Consider the following 19,840-nt stretch of genomic DNA (forward strand, 5'->3'; position numbering starts at 1 on the left):
TCATTTTTATTCAGTTCAAAATGCTTCCTAGGAGAAGTACTTATAAAATGGTGGAGTGAAGACTTCCCAAAATTTCCCCCTCCATAAAAGCAATGAGAACATTGTGGCAAAAATTATCAAAATTCAAAATTCTAGAAATTAATCAAAGGCTTACAACAATCTGAGGATGTTTTTTCAAGAAAATCACTTGAGTTTCAGTAATAGTGACCTTTGCAGAGTTTTAACTTGCCCTGTTCCCATCCCCCATTAGGTCTATGGTAGCCTTGGAAACCAATAGTCTTGTAAGCACAGTAGCTGTGAAAATCAGCAGCCAAGCAGGTCCTGGAGGGATAAGAAAGGGTTTGGGGCTTCTCAAAATGCTCCATCTCCAGAGCATTGTCACCATTTGATTGATCTGGAAGCTCTTTGGAAAAGCTCTGAAAATGAAGCATTGTTTGACCTCACTCAGAGCATGCTCTGTGCAAGCAATATATCACCAAAGCACTTATCAAAAAGGATGACAAGCAATTATTTAACATCACCACTATCTGAAGCAATGATGACATTGGGGCTTACACCAGGTTGACCCAAACAAAACAAAACAAACAAACAAAAAAACTTAAAAGGAAGAATGGGGAATGAGATATTCATAAAGGGATTTAAAAGCCTTCAACATACTTCTAAAAATCTAAAAGGCTCTGTGCATGCATAGGGCTGTGTGCAGGCCCAGAAAAGAACTGACAGGGCCCTAATCTCTCACCTCAGGCTAAACTTGAAGCTCTGCATGAGCAGGAAGCAAAAGTTAAAGCAAAATTGTAAAGTGCCTGCCAGACCATTGGAGGCTCACCTTAATAAACACAGAGAACCACCTGGCAAAGCTTGGTTGACTTATTGGTTCAAAGCATTTAATAAATCTCTGTCCAATCATTACCCTGACCACTAAAGCTACCTGCAGAGATTTCAGAGGATACATACCAAGAATACAGACTTTACAGGGTTACCCAGGAAACACTAAACAAACAAACATCAGCTGTCACAACAACCATAATAACAGTCACAAAGTAACTCCAAGCTAGGGGGAGGGGGACCTGATTTTCAGAGTTCCCACATTTTATTCATTTATTTTAAATGCACTGTTTTTGTTTGAAACGAAAGAAGTATGAAACATGCAAAGAAGCATGAAAACATGGCCCACCTGGAAAAACACAGGGAAGAAAAGTAGTCAGTGGAAACTCCTCTGATGAAAACAAGATGTTGGACTTACTTGACAAAGACTTTAAATCAGCGATCATAAGTACGTTCAAAGAACTAAAGAAACCATGTTTAAATATTAAAGGTAATTATGAGACTGATGTCTCCTCAAATATACAATATTAGTAGATAGGAATTATAAAAACAAATAATTAGAAATTCTGTAGTTTAAAATAACAATAACAGAAATTAAATTCACTTAGAGAGGCTCAACAGCAAATTTGAATTAGCAGAATAAATAATCAGTAGGCTTGAATATAGGTCAATTCAGATGATCTAGCCTGAGGTACAAAAGGGAAAAAGAATGAAGAAAAAAAAACAGAGCCTCAGAGACCTGTGGGATATCATCATACCCAAGTTTGCCAACATATGCATAATGGGAGTCCCAAAAGGAAAGGAGAGAGAAAGAAAGCAGTAGAAAGAATATTTGAAAACTTAGCAGCTGAGAACCATCTGAAGGTAGTGAAAACCATTGATCTACACATCCCAGAAGTTAAATGATCCATGAGTAAGATAAACACAAAGAGATCCACACATAGATATATTGTAGTCAAATTGTTAAAAGCCAGATCAAGGAAAGAATATGACAGCAACAAGAGAAATGTGACTCATCACATACAAGGAATCCACAATAAGTTTATAGCTGACTTCTCACCAGAAACCAGGGAAGCCAGAAGGCCATGGATGACATATTCAAAGTGCTAAAAGAAAAAGACTATTGGCCAAAACTATCTTTTAAAAAACTAAGAAGAAGAAAAGACATTTCCAGATAAACCAAAACCGAGGGAATTTGTCACTTAGCAGACTTATCCTCCAAAAATACTCTTAAAGGGAGTCACTGAGACTGAAATGAAAGGACAGGAGACAGTAATTTGAATCCACACAAGGAAATAAAGAGTATCAGTAAAGGTAACTACATAGGTAAACATAAAATCATGATGCATTTTTATTAAAATATTGAAATTAGATTCACACACCAAAATAATCTTTTAAAGTGTACAAATTCAGTGGTTTTGAATATATTCAGAATTGTGCAATTATCATCACTATTGAATTTTAGAATATTTTCAGCCCTAAAAAAAAGACTCATATCCGTTAATAATCTCTCCATTCCCTCCTACCCCCAGGCCTTGGGAACCACTAATATACTTTCTGTCTCTATGCCTATTCTTGTCATTTAACATAAATGAAATCATAAAATGTGTGCCTAGGTGACTGGCTTCTGACACTTAGGATGTTTTTAAGGTTCATCCACATTGTAGCACATTATTAGTACTTTATTCCTCTTTGTAGCTAAATAATATTCCATTGTATGGATATACCATGTTTGTGTATACATTCATCAGTTGATAGACATTTATGTATATCACAGTTTCCACTGTTTGGCTACAATAAATAATGCTGCTATGAAAATTTATGCACAAGTTTTTGTGTATGGACATATGTTTGTAACTTTCTTGGGTCTATACCTAGGAGTAAAATTGCTAGGTCATATGGTAACTCTAACTTTTTGAAGAACTGCCAAACTATTTTCCAAATAGCTGCACCATTTTACAAGCCCACCAACAACATATGAGGATTCTGGCTTCTCCACATCTTTGTCAAAACTTGTTATAGTCCATGATTTTAACCATCCATGTGGGTATGAAGTGTTATCTCATTGTGTTTTTCATTTGCATTTTCCTAATGACTAGTGACACTGAGCATCTTTTCATGGTATTATTGGCTATCTTTATTCTTTGGAGAAATGTCTGTGCAAACCTTTTGTTCATTTTTAAATTGGGTTATTTGTTTTTGTATTGTCAAGTTGCAAGCATCCTTTATACAGTGTGGATACTAAATCCTTATGAAACATATGATTTACAAATATTATCTCCCATTCCATGGACTGTTTTTTTTTTTTTTTTACTTCTTGATTGTGCTTTTTGATGCACAAAAGTGGGGGGGTTGGTTTTTTTTTTTGTGGGGATTTTTAGAGACGGGGGAGGGGGAGAAGGAGAGAGAGAATCTTATCTCCAGCACAGAGCCCAATGTGGGCCTCGATCTCATAACCCTGAGATCATGGCCTGAGCCTAAATCAAGAGTCCAAGGCTTAACCACCTGAGCCACCCAGGTGCCCCATTTTTTTCTTTTTTTAATTCTTGAGAACTATGAAGTCCTTGCAAGCATAGCTCATTTCTGTAGATTATTTTCCAAAGGTGTACAAAATGGAACCAAAAGTGAAAATCCCTCAAGAACATGAAGAGGTGCAACATTTAAACCCAGTAGCAAGTGTTCCAGCCTGCAGCTGCCAGCCGCCTTCTCTTCCTGTTCCCAAGAGTTAGTGGTATGAACGCATCTTCCCTGTGACTGTTTTCATTTCTTTTTTCTCGACGTCTGGGTGTGCACGGTTCAGCACCTTGAGGAAGTCGGTTGTTTTTGCCCGCATACGTGTGTGAATATCAGCCTTAGAGCACTTGATGTGCTAGTGCAGATTGTCCTGGAATGGGTGGATCAGGTTGATGGTGTTGTCTCAAGCACTGGAGTTGGTGTGGCGAGGGAATGGCATGAAGGTAATATAGCCAGTGTTGTTACCCACGGCAGCATCCATGTCTTTCAGCTCCAGAGGAGCTTCCCTGTGGAGCTTCACATGTAGGGCTGTGTGCCTGGTTCTGCATCCTTCTTTGAACTCTTGCATGAACACTTTTCCAATGACCAAATCCTCGTCATCCTTAAACACAGTGCTGAAGACTACTGTGACTCTGTCCTTTTTAGACTCAACATACATCCCTCTAGTGGATAACTGCCCTGTTCTCTCCTTCCCTGCCCTCTTCTTGGAATTGGAAGTCTTTCTCAAAGACAGAGGCAAAACAATTTCATTTCAACATGCCAGCCTTGATGCACAATGGATGTCGGCAGATTTTCAAGGCCATATAGCAGAGACATTGTGTCCTGTTTTAGGATTTACCAAGCAACTCCAGTACACTATCTTCAGTAGCTCATCCGCACCATGTGCCTGAACTTCCTTGTTGAATTTCAAAGAAATACTGACCATCACTTTTGTTTTGTCTCCATTAGGATTTGAAATATGATAGAAGACTCCATCAAAATCTGCACGTTACTTCGACTACTTCTGATTTGTCACCGGCAGCCGCTTTCTCGACCTTGAGTGTGAGCGTCCCCTCAATGATGTGGCTATTCACCTCTAGCAGGATCTCAGCAGCGCCTCCCGCCCACCCACCCCCACTAGCAAGCCCACACCCACCTGCCCAGCCTCCTCCCCCACTGCCACCTCACCGACCTGTGCTGATTGGTTTATTGTTATTGATTTTTAACTGCTTTTGAGTTTACCCTGGTGATTTATTTCAGAGCATTTTTCATCTTACAGGCTTTCAAACTTAATCATTGTATGATTTCCTGGACCTGGAATGGCTTCTTTGTGGAAATTAGCCATTCTGTATTTATTCATCATACCATTCAAATTTTCTAAGTGGTGTTTGCTTCTTCCAACAAAAACCATTAGTGATACCTTGTGTTTCTGCCAAGCATCTTGTAAGCAACACGTATTTGAATTTTGATTTTAAAAAAAGAATCTGAAAACCATTGCTTTGTCCTTTTCCTTTTATGACATAGCTGTTCTCTTTGATCTAACTTCAACTCTTTTATGCATGTTTCCTATTTTTTTATGATTTTCAGTTTCATTTACTTTCTGCCTTGTACTATATGGGCTGTATCTTATCTAAACATGTTTTCTGCACTTATTTTGTTTTATTTCTCATTAAGTTTTATACTTTTGTTCACTTTCTCCTTGAAACTCTTGCTTCCTTCAGCATCCATGAAGCCACGTAACTCCTGAGTTTTAGTCTTCCCTCTGGCACTTTCTTCTCAGTTATGATGTTTGGCTGTCCTCTCTTCCCATTCCTCAAATGTTGTGCTCTTCAGAGCTCCCTTTTTTTTCCCAACCCACTTTCCCCGGGCCATTTCATCCCATTCCTTGTATTTAATTGTCATCTATACACTAACAATTCCCACACTTTTAGATCTATCCTAGACCCCTCTCCTGAACCCAAGCCCATAGACATCTAACTACCTACCAGATATCCCCATTTGATATCCTCCAGGCACATTAAACACAATATACTCAAAATAACTCATTTTTTTTCCCAGTAAGTAAACTGCTCCTTTACCAGAATTTTCCCTCCAGAAAGTGACAGCCCTATCCACCTCAAACCTAGAGCCAGAAAATCTGGGAGGATATTTAACTCTCCCGTTTCCCTCAGCCCCCACATCACTCACCCATATCTTTCAGTACTCTTGATTCTGGATTTTACATAATGGTGGAATTCATCTTCATCTCCCTATCTACAGAGCCTCTGCTATGGAGACAAGCGACTACCAGCTCTTACTTGGATCCTGCAAAGGCTGTCTAATTGATCTTTTTCAATCTATCTTCCCTCCTGCAAACAGGAGAATCCTTTAAATGTAAATCTGACTGTATTGCTTGCTCCCCCACTTAAAATTTTTCAACTGGGACCCCTGGGTGGCTCAGTCAGTTAAGCATCTGCCCTTGGCTCAGGTCATGATCTCAGGGTCTGGGGATCGAGTCCCACAGTGGGCTCCCTGCTCAGTGCAGAGTCTGCTTCTCCCTCCTCCTCTGCCCCTCCCCGCCTCCGCTTGTGCTCTCTCTCTCTTGCTCGCTCTAGCTCTCTCTATCTCAAATGAATAAATAAAAAATCTTTTAAAAAACTATTTAATGGATTTCCATTACATTTAAACAAGTCTTAGAAGTCCCTCCTTGATCTTGACCCCACTCATCTCTGCCACCCCTTCTTGAGCTACCCTCCATGTCTTTCTATATTCTCCAACCATAGCTATATTACATTTAGTTCCTTGGACATGTTCGGTACCCTATGGCAGACACTGAAAATTTCCCCCAGTATCCATTGTCTTCTTTTTAGTAATAGAACTGATCTCACTCCGGATTATGTAGGACACATAACTGCTAGTTACTACATTTTTTTTTCCTAGTTACTATTTTTACCAGCCTCCCCTGCTATTAGGTGTGACTCTGTGACCCAGCTTTCATGAACGGAATGTGTGGAAGAGAGCAACTTTAACTTCACTTCCTTAAAAATAAGTTGATTGCCCTTTGTTCCTTCTCTAGGGCTGGAGCCGGTGAACAACCTTTGACCATGTGAATGAGGAAATACACCAGGAGGTTGGGAAGACTGGAAAATGGAGGAACCTGTAACCATAAATGATGATGTGGCGCACAGACATTTGAGTTCTTAATTATAGCAGTTTAGTCTGTGTGTCCGTCAGCATTGTCTGGGTTATGCTGCAGTAACAACCCTTAAGCTTAGTGGTTTAACACAACTAAGGTTTATTTTTCACTCATGTTACATGTCCAGCACAGATCATTAAGGTGGCTCTGCTCGTGTAGTCACTCAGGGTTCCAGCTTAATTGAAGGCTTCATCTAAATATATTCTTTAATGGGCACACAGGTGAAAGGGCGCTCAGCAAACTGTGTTCTGTCTCTTAAAGTTTCCAGCTGGAAGTCAGGCACACCACATTCACAATGCAAGTCAACCTTCTCACCTAATTCAAAGAGGATTAAGAACAGATAATCTTACTATGTTTCCAGAAGAAAGAGAAAACAAGAATATGTGTAACTAGTCCTAATGACTCTCTCAGCTTCTGCCTTAATATGTCTTAGCCTGTGTTCCCTCGAAAGAGGTAAACTCTGATATTCTTGTTCAAATGTTTGTAGGATTTTTTCTCAATGGTTTCAAAATATATATTCCAAGGATTTCACAAGACTGTATCTTCTCATGAATTCTTCCTGCAATCGTTACCCTTGGGAATCCTGAGTAACTATTCCCTTTGCATAATGTTTCCCAAATATTTATCTAAATATCTGAACTTTCTCCAAAGCTCCAGTCCTAGATTTCCAACTGCCCACTACCTGTCAAACTTGACAAGCTAAATACAAATGACTGTATTACTTTCAGCCCCCCTTAAATCTGATTCTTCTAAGTTTATGTTTTTTTGTTTTGATTTGTTTATTTCTCTCTGTATCTCCAGCCCCTAGACTAGTGCCTGGCATGAGAAGAGGCACTGTATACTGAATGAATGAATGAATGAATGAATGAATATTATCAAGATTTGACAATGGCTTGCAAACCTGGAATCTTCTCTGACTCCAATCTCCTCCTTACTAGTCTGTACACAGCCCTTCTATCTGGCTTGTCAGGTGCTCATTGCCTATCAACTAGATTATTACAATAGCTTTCTCAAAGTCATCCCCATCACCAAATTTTTTCATTCTTCCTCCCATTTTATGCAATGTTCCCACATTAATTTCCTTCAAGCATGTGACATTCTGTCACTCACTCTACATCCTTATAAGGAGCGCATTCACATGGAAGCAGTATGTTCCAAAGGTAAACACAAATAAGGCACAGTCTCCATGCTTGAGTAGCTCACAATCCAGTGGGAGACAGATGTGCATCTAGAGACACAAAACAGAGAAAGCAGAGCCGAAATAGAGGAGCACAAAGGGGGAGTGACAGATGTGACAGATGCTGAATCAGTCAAGGAGTCACAGAAGAGGGGACATTTACTCCATGTCCTAACAGACAATTAGACATTTTCCAGAACTGGCGTTAGAGGGAAAGAGCAACGATGCATCTTTTGAGTCAGGAAGGGAAAAAAAAAATGAGCACCAACTGAGGTTAGTTTGGGAGTGGGCAGGGATTGATGGTAATTTTTTCTGAGGGCCTCTGTTTCGTCTCTGATGCCCGAGAAGGATGAAGGATGAGTCACTGTGTTGTGTGGTCTTCCAGGGAGACCTGGAAGTGCTGTCAGTGGGTCAGGATGGCTTCGGTTCCCCATGCCTGCTGGAAACCTCTAGCTATGCTCACAGCATTCGATCGGGTTCTACAAACAGGTACTAATGTATTGGCACCGGCATTTGACTGCATTAGGAAGCTGCTGTTCCCTGTTCTTTCTTGCACATTTCCACAATTCAAGAGGAAGTTTGGCTTTCACAAGAATCCTCAGAGGCACACTGCTTTCCAGGGCAGGAAGCCTGAAGTCAAATGAATTGCTGCATGGATTTTGTAAATTCATAGCAGACCCGATGGCTTAGAAGCAAAGCCATGGCAATGGTTTATGTACATAAGCCAGACTTGTTTGAGAAAGAAAATAGGAGGGTTTTGATGGGGCTGGGGGCGGGGGGTATTATTTTGAGAATTCTAGGGCTGACTTTGAATATAGAGCCAAAGCTCAGAAAATTAAAAGCACAGACTTTGTAAATAAGCCACAGAGAAGGGAAAGATTACAAAATAGCTGCTTTTGCTATATGACATCATGTCGTCCCCTCCCTCCCCCCCCCCCCACAAAACCCATCAAAAGGAACAGAGTCTGACCAGCAGGCAGAAAGATGTGGAATTTTGTAATTTACTTTAAGTGTCTCTTTTGTACAAGGCTCTTGGAGAATAAAAGAAAATTCCCTTTTAAGAAGGGATCATATAACCTGACGACGGTGATGGACAAATCGTCACATGAAGACTGTTCTTTGTCTTCACACTGACCTAGACTTTGCCACGACTCCTGGCTCTTGTGCTTGTGCTTCCAGAGAGCATACAGCTTTTGATAAGATCTTCTAGAAATGTTCGTGGACCTCTGCCTGATGAATTTCCAAAAGGACTAGAAATGCCACTCTACAAAATACATAGGATGTTGAGGTCACCTAAATGAGTTACCAAACACCAGCAGAAATAGGGGAATGGATTAAGCAAATTCCCTCCCTCTCCCTCCATCATTTGATGAACCCTTAGAAAAGAGACCTGGAGGCTTTTAAAAGAGAAAATCTAAGCCCTTAACAGTTTTCCAAGGCACACCCTAGAAAAGACTTTGTAGCTAAATAATAATTCTTAGGCAAATTAAATTACCTTTACAGTAAGAAGCACACTATTCTTACTTTACACTAAGAACTGCAGAGGATTACCTCGAAATCTCCTTGACATTTGTCCAGAATTGCTTTATGATAAAGAATACCTGAAAGGCTGGTCTTCTTTCTTCTTTCTTTCTTTCTCTTTCTTTCTTTCTTTCTTTCTTTCTTTCTTTCTTTCTTTCTTTCTTTCTTTCTTTCTTTCTTTCTTTCTTTCTTTCTTTCTTTCTTCCTGGAAGATTTGTAAAAAAAAAAAATTTAATGCTATGAAAACAGCTATTTCTTTTCAAAAGACAGATCCTCCCCTACCCCACCCCCCTTTTTTTTTCAATATAGAACTTTGGTATTGCTCAAAAGGATATGGGCATGTCAGGTGGCCTTTACAAAATCCTTTTGATAGAAAGAAAAAAATAATCTAGACAGACAGGAAATCACCAGAATTCCTTTAACTCTTAATAATTACTGGACCTGAGAGAGGAGCTTAGAGTATGGTTAACATTCCCCCAAGGAAATGTCAAACTCTCATCAGCAGAGAAGTCTTTTATCAACATCTAGGACTCCGAGGTATGGAGGGACATGAGGAATTTCATAAGCTATACCAGTTACTTGAAATTTTGTCAGGCAAACTGAGCCAATTCTAAACATGTGGGTTATGGGTGCAGCCAGTGCCCCCCATCCCCCAGATCCCTGTCACCTGGCTGCGGGGACCATGCCCCAGCTGGTAGGAGTGTTGGCCTCTGATGGTTCACACCTGCCCCTGTCGCAAGCGCAGCGCCCTCAGCTGTATGACAGTCTCCTGCCTGCAAGGTCATGCCCTGCCCCAGGCGATGCCTGACCACAGAGGTACAAAAGGCTGGCATCTCCTGGGGGGGAGACAAATTCTGTGGCACAGTTGTGGCCCAGAGTGTCCCCTGCGGGGCCTGGCTAAAGCCAGGCTACAGCTCATCCTCGCTTAGCTTTTCTCCTCAGTCAGACATCTTGCTTTCCCAACTTTCTTTCTCCAGAGAGCATTCCCTCAACAAATCTCTTCCACAAGAATCTTGGCGGAGGCTCTGCTTCTCAGAAAACCGACCTAAGACAGTGCAACCAGATAAAATGAGACTCTCTTACATCATTTCCTCAATCCCCTTTCTGTCCCTTTCCTCTCTGCCAGCCAATATTCACATTTTTCACATTTTCTTCCATTTTTTTAAATCAAAGTCTTCCCTCAGGAAAAGATCTGACGGCTTCAGCCTCATACACATTTATGACATATGAGGCTTAGGGGTCTCTCTCCTGGGGCAGTGGCATTTTAACATGACACAGAGAACATGACTGGAATTAAGGAATTCATTATTGGTGGCTCAAGAGTTTTGAGGGGATGGAGTTAACTTTTCAGCACCTAAGCCAACACATCATACATAGGTCAGGGCATACTCTGCCTAAACACGTTTCATCTTAATTAGAAAGTGCTGACGTCATTTGTTTTTGCAAAATTATAACCCCTGACATCGCCATGAATACTCCAAGGGGCCTACCAAGCTCTCTCCAATTTTGGGTAGGCATGAGGGGATTCTGGAAGCAGGAGACAAGTGTCTCTTTCCCCACTCTATCTCATGGCCTCATTTCTTCCCTGGAATTATGGAGAATTAGACCTGCTAGTTCAGCATTTCCCAAAGGATTCTGTGTTCAAGCACCTTTGAAAAGTTATCTTTAATCTTATCCCCATTTAGGGGGGATTCACAATATCATTAATATATTAAATCTAAGAAGTAAGATTTAATATATTAAATAAGTCTAAATATATTAAATCAAGAATCCTATTTAACTTACTGAGGCCAGACTTTTCTAAACTTATCCATAGAATCCAATTTTTCTGGCTCTTGATTTAGGAAATACCCATCTGTTCCAATTTCCTTATTTTACACATAGCACCCGAGGCCCCCAGAGTTTAGCTTCTCTGATTTTCCAACTCCCTGGGTGACAGACAGCTTCAGCTCCGCAGTGATGTGACACATCCTGGAGGCGGGGCTGCCCCGCATCCCCTCTAGCAGTGGGCCAGGCCAGCGCTGGATGCTGCGCGCCTTTGCTAGTCCACACAGGCTGGCTACACAGTCCTCCTTCATAGGGTCACTTTATATGGTTAACAATTCAGTGCTTGAAACGTGAGCTTCAGACCTCCTGTTGTATCTGTATAAACAGACAAAACTGTCCCAGACCGAAGTTGACCAAACAAGTGACTTGTTTGCTTTTATTGGGTGTGTCTCTGGGGGGCTGAAACACGCCTTGGAGGTCTTGGGATTCACCTGTTTTAATTCACGGTCATTCTCTGGTCCAGCGGATCTCAATGACTTTGACGATTCCGGTTTTCTGGGTTTTATCAGTGATTTTTTTTTTTTTTTTTTTTTACAAAGTGATTCATATTTTTTTTTAACACTTGGGAATTGTCTATACTTTTACCTTCTGGTTTACATTATCTACAATCACTGTTTAATAACATTTTGACTTTTTGATCAATGAAGTCAAATTGAAAGGCTCTTATTCTATGAAAAATCAGAGTTTACACTCAAAATAACTTAGGCTTGATTTTCAGCTCCGAGCACGAGAAGAGGACTCGAGTTTCTTCAGCGATATGTCACAAAGCCTGCATATTTATAAATAAATTTGAGCCGTGGTGTGTGTGTGTGTGTGTGTGTGTGTGTGTGTGTGTGTGTGTGTGTGTGTTCAGAAATAAATCCTCAGGCTTCCTGCTCCGTTTTCAGCTCAGTGGAGGAAACTGTAGCAAAAGCTGCTATAGCTGGAAAGAAAATCAGCCATTTTATACCTGTTCCGTATTCAGCCTTTTATCTGTGTCTAAACACGTTTATAAAGAAACCATTAGCATAGCTTGCTTTTGCGCCACTCCAATTGCCGCCGCTGCAGGAGTGGACATACCACAGAGAACCTAAACGCGAGGGTCTGGCGCAGCCACACCCCCATTCCCTAAGTTCATGCGCAAGTTCAAGGAGGGCAGCCACGCGTGCATCCACGCGGTGCGTGCCCCACTGCCCTCTACATTCTTGCCGCTCAGGATTAGCAGTCTGCAGTTCCGCTTGGGGCATCAGTACCCTTCTCCCCTTCCAGCAACAACAGTGAGAGTGTCTCCTGGTTTCCTGACCTGCCATCCTCCTGGTTCGTTCTCACTGCGTACCAGTGAGGAGGGGAGCAAAGCAAAACGAACAGTCCCACAGTTATATGCAGAAACATAATATTTCAAAGTTAAAGAGGACTTTAAACATCACTTCTTTTTTTAATTAACATATAATTAAATAATTTCAGGGGTACAGGTCTGTGATTCATCAGTCTTACACAATTCACAGCACTCAGCATAGCACATACACCTCCCAGTGTCCATCACCCAGCCACCCCATCCCTCCCACCCCCCACCACTCCAGCAACCCTCAGTTTGTTCCCTGAGATTAAGAGTCTCTTATGGTTTGTCTCCCTCTCTGGTTTCGTCTTGTTTCATTTTTCCCTCCCTTCCCCTATGATCCTCTGTCTTGTTTCTCAAATTCCTCATATCAGTGAGATCATCTGATACTTGTCTTTCTCTGATTGACTTATTTCGCTTAGCATAATACCTTCTAGTTCCATCCATGTCTTTGCACATGGCAAGATTTCATTTTTTTTTGATGGCTCCATAATATATATACAATGCAATATTAAACGTCGCTTCTGTGCATTTTCACCAGGAAAATTGTGCTATTCCAGGAAGCCATGCCATCCTCCTTTCTTTCCCTAAGCTCTTGGAGCAGGTATGTTTTGTAGCTGTTGGCGATGTAGCCTTTCCCTTTGCACAACCTCAGGAGTGAGTTAAGCCTCCACATGTGTGCGCACACACATGTTGTTTAGAGGGATGGGAGTGGGAGGCAGCATGAAAAGGAAGGCAGAATAAAGGATGGCGATGAATTTTGTTCAGAGTCAGCTGAGAAATACTTTGGGTCCCATGGAGGATTCCAGAAGCCCCATGTTATGGGCTTCAGAGGCCACTGACCAAGGCTGAGGCCCAACAGGCTTTAGCTGGAACAACAGCTGGAGCAACCCCTTTCCCCAGTGTGCTGGGGTGTTCCCTTCCTGCTCCCCCCCATACCCCGCCTTTAATTAAACAAATTTAAAGTAGGGCACATGGGTCTTCAAGAAAATTGTTAAACAACTAGAAGAACAGATGTTATCGCCTGAAAAGGAAGTATTCGTTTTGGTGAAGTAAATGCGTGTGTTTGTGTGGCCAGAGTGAATTCTCAGCAGATTTTGTGTTCTGCCTCTCCAGGAACATAATTGTTTTCTCTGTGTGGAATTATTGCTCATTCCTGGGGAGATTCAATTGTTCACTTGTATTACTTTGCTGGGGCTGCCGTAACATAGCATCGCAGACTGGGTGGTTTAAACAACAGAAATTTATTTTCTTACAGTTCTGGAGGCTAGAAATTCAAGATCACGGTACATAGTTCCCCCCACCCACCCACACGCACCCCCTTGTCCACAGTTTCACTTCCTGTGTTTCAGTTAGCCGAGGTCAAACCACAGAAGCAGATGATCCTCTGCTGTGAGGTGAGCAATAGCCTAAAGTTACAGCACAGCTCCTACGTCATTCACCTCAGTCCATCTGACCAACTTGCGAAGGCGTTTTATTATCACACACCCTCACAAGAAGAAGAGAGGTGAGTGCCACACACTAAGATATTTTGAGAGAGAGAGACCATTCATTTTTTCTATCATGGCATATTGGTATAATCATTCTATTTTATTATTAGTTATTGTTAATCTTTTACTGTGCCTAATTTCTAAATTAAACCTATCAGAGGTATGTATGTATAGGAAAAAAACGGTATATATAGGGTTCGCTACTATTCATTGTTGTAGACATCCACTGGAGGTCTTGGAACGTATTGCCCACAGATAAGGGAGGACTACTGTATTGGCAGAGTGATTTCTTTTGAGGCCTCTCTTGTTGGCTTACAGATGGCCATTTCCTCCCTCTGTTTTCATACAGTCTTTCCTCTCTGTGTATCTGTGTCCTAATTGCCTTTTTTTTTTTTTAATTAGGTAGATTCCACGCCCAGCATGGAGCCCAAAGCAGGGCTTGAGCTCACAACCCAGAGATCAAGACCTGAGCTGAGATCAAGAGTCAGATGCTTCACCAACTGAGCCACCCAGGTGCCCCCTAATTTCCTTTTTTTATAAGGACACAAGTAATATTGGAATTAGGGCCCGTCTTCATGACTTCATTTTAAATTAATTTCCTCTCTTAAAGCTCTATCTCCAAATACAGTCACATTCAAGGTACTGTGGATTAGGACAAGACATGAATTTTGGGAGACACAATTCAGCCCTAACATCACCTGGTATATGTAGGAAGAAAAAAACACAAATGAATTGAACTACACTCCTGGCATCTCCGTCAAAACAATGAGAAATATAATTGATATTCCCATCCTATAAATGGTGATGTTATTCATGACCAAAATGTACTGATGTTATATCACTGTATTCTGAAGTAATTCAGAATTACTTGTTGAGCAAGAAGGTGTTGCTATGGGCGAAGGTTGGGGGTTCACCTGAAGGGATTGAACATTCTCACTGTCAGACATCTGGAGATGTGCTTTTTGTAGAACAGGAATAGAACTCAGGGAAGCAAACCACAGATTAGGAGAGTCTCAGGAGAAATGGGTCTGACGTCCAAGACATGGACAGATTCGCCATACTCTCAGCGCTGGGATAAGTCAGCCCCTGCTACAAGGACGAAGCCATGTAGCATTTTTGCTGGTTACACCACTGGTAAATAGGGCTTGGTGGCAGCTTCCATTTAACCGGTGGGATTAATATTTACCACCCACACTTGCCCAGTTGCTGGCTTGGGGAAGGCAGGGGTGAGGGGTCTTGGACCACAGGAACGCCAAGCCCATTGCTTGATTTTCATCCACTTTACAAGGCAACAGTTTATTTTTTTTTCTTTTTTTAATGTTTAATTGTGATAAAATCATACAACCTAAAATGTCCTATTGTACCCATTTTTAGGTGTGCAATTCAGTACTATTAAGTACATTCACATCTTTGTGCAACCAATCCTCAGGTCTTTTTTATCTTGCAAAACTGAAACTCTGTACCCATTAAACAACTCCCCCTCCTCCTGTGCCCTCAGCCCCTAGCAACCACCGTTCTGCTGTCTGTTTATAGGAATATGACTACTCTAGGCACCTCGTGTAAGTGGAATTGGGTAGTATTCGTCTTTTTGCAACTGTCTTATTTGACTTAGCATAATATCCTCAAGGTGGTTGTAGCACGTGTCAGAATTTCCTTCCTTTAAGGCTAAAGAACATTCCCTTGTATGTAAACACCACATTTTGTTTATCCATTCTCCACTGATGGGCATTTATGTGGCTTCCTCCTGTCGGCCCCTGTGAATAATGCTATGAACATGGGTTGAGACGCTGCTCTCCATTATTTTAGCTATGTACCCCCAAATAGAATTGCTGGACCAATATGGTAACTCTATTTTTGTTTAAGGATTTTATTTTTACACCAGGTAATATATTCACTTGGTTCAAAAACCGAAATGATATCAAATGCTTTACACTGGGAAATCTTAATAATCCATGCCTTTTCATCATCCCAACCACCAACTGTAGCTAACCACATATATCATCTTTTTTATATCCTTCAAGTGTTCCTTTATGCAAATATGTGTATATGTCCTTGTTTTCTAAGGCCACGGGTAGCTGTGGCAAGCAGGATTTTGGCCCCCATGATCTTCACCCCCTGTATCTGTGAATATGTTTCATTACACAGCAAAATGGACATAGCAGAGGGAATTAAGGTCATGGGGCCTAAAACAAGATTATCTTGGATTACAGAAGTGAGGGCCAAGCTAATCACTTGAGCAGCAGAAGAGACAGGAGAGGTAAAGCAGAAGTGGAAGTCAGAGAAGCAAAACCCAGGAAGGACTCAATGTAGCTCACTTTGAAATAGAGAAAGTGGGCCATGAGCCAAGGAGCACAGGCAGCTCTAGAAACCGGGAACTGTTGTTGGGTTGGGTTGGGTTGGGTTGGGTTTTTATCTCAGAATATTTACATTCTGGTGATGAGCTGAGGCACACAGAGACAATCCATAAGGAAACATGTACAGATGGCCTGTTATGGAGAAAAATAAAGCAGGGTGTGAAAGTGCCAGAAGCCGGGAGGACAGGTGTAATTTTACATAAGATGGCATTTGAGCAGACATCTGAAAGAAGGATATCTGGATATTTGGAGGGAGATACAGTTCATTTCAAAGTTCTTCTCCATTTCTTTCTTTTTTTTTAATATTTTATTTAAATTCAATTAACCAACATATAGCACATCATTAGTTTCAGATGTAGTGTTCAATAATATACAGTTGCGTGCAATACCCAGTGCTCATCACATCACATGCCCTCCTTAATGCCCATCACGTGCCCTTCTTAATGCCCATCACCCAATTTAATGATTCCTCAAATGTTTATTAAGCACACACTATGTACCCAGCACCAAATAATGCAAAAAGGAATGTGATCTAAGGCATGGTCTTAGATCTCCTCTGCCTTTGAGTTTCTAGACCAGAAGGGAAAGATTGGCAAGTAAACAATTCTCTGAAGAGTTCAGTGTGTTTGGGCGGAGGTCCATGGGAGAGAGGGGGTACAGAGAAAATCTGATCACTCCTCTGAAAAAGCTTTAGAGAAAGTGTCACTGGAGCTGAGTCTACAGGGAAAGCAACTGTTTACCAGGAACTGGGAAAGGGCATTCTGGGCTCCAGGGAGCAGTCTGCTGGAGAGCCAGGGGAGCTGTATGTGGGTCATTCAGCAAGGGTAGGTGGAGTTCCAAGGGGATTGTCAGAGGGAGGGGGTTTTGCATAGGAAGTCAGGGCCCCATGTGGAAGTCCTTACATGCCGTTCTAAGATTCATTCCATGTTCTGTCTTTGATGAGGAGCTTTCAAAGCAGTTTAAGTGGGGTAGCAGGGTAGTAGAAATTACTGAGGCAACAAGAATGAAGACAAGATCGCAAGGAGTCCAAAAACAGAACCTAAGCAGAAACTTAGCTTGTATTCTCTCTAGATTAGTTAAAAGGATGAAATCAAACTTTGAGAGGTAAATATTTAATTGCAATATTGAGGAACTGCTACTTAGGAAAAAATATTAAAATTAGGTTTGACAGTTTCTCTTTTTTACACAGATCTGATCAAAGACACATTTAAATTGACAATTACAAACAGTCCATGTCATCACCCTTACCATGGCATCTAGAGTTACCAAAATGGAATTCTTGGCCCTTTAGTTCTCCTTTGCTTGATGGATAGATTCTTCAACTTTGGATTCTTCAAGGAGAGATGAAAGCTAAACTCTATGGCACCCACAGAGAGTCATCTTTTTAAGTGCTTTTTCATATTGTAAATGTGTCTTTTCAGGAGGAGTTTGCTTTGTGTCTACAAAGGTGTTAAGCAGCAATGCATTTCACTCTTGATAATTGGTTTTCTTTTGGCCTGACCTCAATCTGCTACTTAGCAGAGTAGATCTACACTTCCAATTGAAAGATATTAGAGACACAATTCTATTGGGGGTGGTGGTTAAGCTAATAATCCTTTCCATTAATCGACACACCAAAGCTTCAGGGCAGAGATCACCCTTTGCAATTTTAACTCAGTTGTGCTTTCTTGTATATTATTTCTTTCTTAGAATGAGATCCTTTAAAAAGCCATAGCTGGGTGAAGCAAGTTGAGAAATGCATAACGTGTGATAGATGTGGGTATTATTGATTCTTCCCACCCCCGCAGAAGAGAAGGTATGAAAACTCGTGAAACCACTGGCCACAGCCTCTTCCAAGGCCCTCCACCTAATTTTGCACTTGTACTTTCCAGTCCTTGAAGAAGGCCGCCCCGTTGTTCATATGCAGACACTAGACAATGTGGACTGTTGAACCTGTGTAAATCAGGCCACACCAGCCTGGGAGTAAGTCAGACCCCAAAGAGAATTTTTCTGATTGCACGGCAGCTTGTTCTGTGGTCATTTCAGTCCTCCTGAAATTCCTTCCAAATATTTCCAGAAAGTTCCAGGAGTATCTCATCTGTTTCCCAAGCTAAATTCTCTTAGCAATGACAGTTGTCACTTTCCTCCTGCCTGTCTCACTTCATAACAGAGAGGGGTCTTGTCACTGTTCACAGGAAGAGTTGCACTCAGCCGTTGATACCAGGTCCTCTGCTGGTGCCCACCCTCCCCCAGTCAAAGCAATCCAGGCCAGCGCCGAGCAGGGAGACTCCTGCCTTGAGGGCATCATCTCCCTAACCTGTCACCATCTCCTGCGACTGGGGCTTTCTTTCTCACAACCCTTCTCCCTGCTCACCCTAGGTCTCAGCCTTGGCGCCATAGGGGCTGGCCTGGAAGACAGATGAGAGAGACATCAGGCTGTCCTTGAACCGGCTTGGCTCTTTCTTCCCCTACTGTGTGTTCTTTCTCAAGAGGATCTGTGGTCCCTCCGGTAACATACACTCTCGAAGATTCCACTCCACCAGGCTTATATAGACATTCCCAAGGATGGAATGGTGGGAGAAAGGAAAGCCATGGAACAAGGGCATGCCACCCACAGCAGTAATAGGCGTGGCAGTGCATGGGCTGGGAAGCGTGGGCTCTAGACTTGGCTGTCTGAGCTCTGATCCTGAGGTGCTGTAAATAGCTCTGCAGCCTTCAGCAAATCAGGTGACATTTCTATGCCTCAGTTTCCTCGTCTGTAAACCGGCATAAAAATAACACTTACCATATGGGGTTGCTGTAAGGGCTAAAGGAATGGATGTATATAAAATGGTTGGGAAATGATGCTTTATGGAAAAGGTAAAGGAATTTGGAACACCTAATTGAAGCACGGAATTAATTTCTATATTTAAATGGTCATTTCATTTTATTTGCTTAATAAAACTTTTTTCTGGAGTAATGGCAACAGAAATCCATTGAAAAATTTTAAATATTCAGAAAGAGGCAAAGTGAAGAGAACCATCCACTTTCCCCTAGTCTCTGGCCAGTGAGATGGCTCCAGACACAAGGCTGCTGTTGTTCAGGTACCCTTCTGGGGTGCACTGTATGTTTATGCAGTGCAGGTTTAACTTGTTAGCAGTCTCCAGGTTTTGAAAGGTGACTGCCAGGACAGTGATCAGCTCTGCTAGAATGTGCCCTTGGGGAACTGGCCATCTGGAGGAACAGCAGATTAACAACAAAACACTGGGGAGCCTGGAGAAAGTGAAGTGGGGGCAAGCAGAAGGAATTCTGTCACAGACAGAAAAAAAACCAGAAGCAATTCCGACAGGGGTGAAATAGCTGGTGGACAATGTTGCTGAGACTCGAAGCATGATTTGGGTCCTCTTAGAGGTACATTTGTACTACAAATTTCATGCAGAATCTAATCCAAAAAGCGTAAACTTTGCAAAGAAACTTGAGGTAAACAGGATGATTTTGCTCTATAATGTTGGATATGTACCAATCATATTATTTTCTTTTTCTAAACTAAATTAAATTGACCTTGGAGCCGAGAGGATGATACCTGAGATCTGTCATTGTCACAAGACCCCTCTTCACAGAATCCTTGACAAAACTCGAAAAAGACTTTCTGGTCTCCAGGCTGCCATGGCCCCATGAGGAAGCTCTCTGTCCAGCCCACGGGTC

General features: G+C 41.7%; 1 pseudogene; it reads right to left on the reverse strand.

The window, feature by feature from the left end:
• Positions 1–3,550: 3,550 nt before the first annotated feature.
• Positions 3,551–11,269, reverse strand: LOC114225650 (actin-related protein 2/3 complex subunit 2 pseudogene; annotated as a pseudogene).
• Positions 11,270–19,840: the final 8,571 nt, after the last annotated feature.

This window comes from Eumetopias jubatus, unplaced genomic scaffold (assembly GCF_037043125.1).
Source record: "Eumetopias jubatus isolate StellerSeaLion01/CBP00866 unplaced genomic scaffold, mEumJub1_p1.0 scaffold_6, whole genome shotgun sequence".
In the NCBI taxonomy this organism is placed as follows: Eukaryota; Metazoa; Chordata; class Mammalia; order Carnivora; family Otariidae; genus Eumetopias; species Eumetopias jubatus.